The sequence below is a fragment of the Capsicum annuum genome, unplaced genomic scaffold, assembly GCF_002878395.1.
Source record: "Capsicum annuum cultivar UCD-10X-F1 unplaced genomic scaffold, UCD10Xv1.1 ctg309, whole genome shotgun sequence".
In the NCBI taxonomy this organism is placed as follows: Eukaryota; Viridiplantae; Streptophyta; class Magnoliopsida; order Solanales; family Solanaceae; genus Capsicum; species Capsicum annuum.
In genome coordinates, this window is record NW_025837492.1 from 1 (window position 1) to 1,818 (window position 1,818).

The 1,818-nt window shown below is 38.3% G+C and overlaps 1 long non-coding RNA gene across 1 annotated transcript; it reads left to right on the plus strand.

Annotated features, from left to right (window-relative positions):
* The first annotated feature begins 622 nt into the window (after positions 1–622).
* On the plus strand, positions 623–1,505 carry LOC124891124. The gene is made up of 4 exons (XR_007049531.1): positions 623–730; positions 830–1,006; positions 1,120–1,215; positions 1,342–1,505. It is a non-coding gene; the product is annotated as an uncharacterized LOC124891124 (long non-coding RNA).
* The last annotated feature ends 313 nt before the right edge of the window (positions 1,506–1,818 follow it).

A 1,818-nucleotide genomic window follows, 5' to 3' on the forward strand; every position in this document is an offset into this window, starting at 1 on the left:
GAGGTTCGAGAGGAATCCTTCCCGTGCTTGAGAAATTAGTACTGTGGAAATGTCATATGCTTGAGGAGATTCTTCCTAGTTTTGGCGATATTTGTTCGTTGAAAATCATCAAACTTGTAAAGAGCCCTCAACTTGAAGATTCAGTTGTGGAGATTAAACAACATGTTGAAGATATCACGGGACAAGACAAGCTTCAGATCCTTGGTGAATTCTCTATTGTTTTGCTTCTTAGGAACCAAATTTATGCATGTTGTTTACGATGTGTTTGGTGAATTATCAACTGAACATCTTATGAACGTTAAGTAGAAATGAGTAGATGATGTGATCTCGTTTCATCACAATAAGCTTTCGGTTATAAGGAAAAAACAAATTAAAATGGCAAGCATTTGTTTTGATGTATAATGACGATAATGTGTATAGGATAACACCATTTGATAGTAAGGGAAGGAGAAGTTCCTTTGATAGAATGAAGAAAATGAAGGAGAAATAAAGGAGGAGGAAACAAACAACTCATCGGTTTGTCATATTAAATCTGAAGCAGAACCCTTCCCTGCTTCCCCCAGTTCCTCCGCCATGCTCAGTCACCTCCTAGTTGGCGTGCAGCTCTTATGCCTAGCAGTGCGAGTTTGATGCTGCCGAACGCCAGCTACTTCAACTGTAAGTCTCTCTTTGAAACATACATGGGATTGCTGACTCCGATGTGATGGACAAGAAGGAAGTCAAACAAAAGGTAATCAACCTCTGTACTATATGCAAGTTAGCCTATATCTCAGTTTTTCTAAATCTTTCCAGAAATATCATCATCATAAACAATGTGAAACCTCTGCAGGTAATGAAGTTACCGAGAAAGTCCAATGCAATGTGCAACGAGTTTCAATTGTGATGCAGTGTGGTGAATTTACGTCACCAAGAATCATCCACCGATAAGCATTTGGAGACTGGAGTTGAGAGACTGCTGTTTCTAATGATCAAGATGTTGATGCTGCATTTGGCCTCATGTGCAACAGTAAGTGTTTATCGATGGACAAAAGTGGTGCATATTTCCCTCCTGTTTCTAAGAAAAAGAAGTTTATTGATACATTGCACTACCTAATTGACTATTACCTCCTTCATTGATAGATTGCAAGTTGAATATCTTCGACAGGCCCAACATGGCTATCGGCCTCCTTCACTGATGAGCACGCTTCTCCTATTCCTTTGTCAAGAATACTCAAGGTACCCATTGTTGATTCTCACAATTAGAAGTATTGAATCTTTCTGGGGTAATAGAGGTTCTAGGTTAAATCGTCCTAGTTAATTCTTTTCCGATTTTGGCTACTAACCGTGTCTTCTTTTCTGCAGGTGGCACCTTCAAGTCCATTAAATACAGGATTGATGAGCTTGACGAAGAGAAGTCTGTTATCTAGCTGCTACTCAATTAGAAATGAAGCAACTTTTACTCAGATACACATCATAGAAACTATCACCTTAGTGGGATTGCATCACAAAGTCTAATGCAGCAAGGTTCGGATGTAGATGAAGAATCTATTGCTCGGAGTTATTCAAATGTGGTTTAGAGCAGCGTGGATATATTGCCCTAGAATCTGCTTAAATCATCCAAGAGAAATCCGTTTTATGTCGAATAATACGTGGAGGAATTCTCGATATACCAGTAAAAGCTATTATGTGCATGAATGAACTTTTGAAAGGATAATTTTCGTTTGGAATTTTGAACATTAATAGACTTTTCTACCAGAAAAGTGAGATAGATACATTGGTTCATGCTTTTGCTTTTGTTACAATAGTACAGTAGCATGGCAGTAACTTTTTTGATCTTTG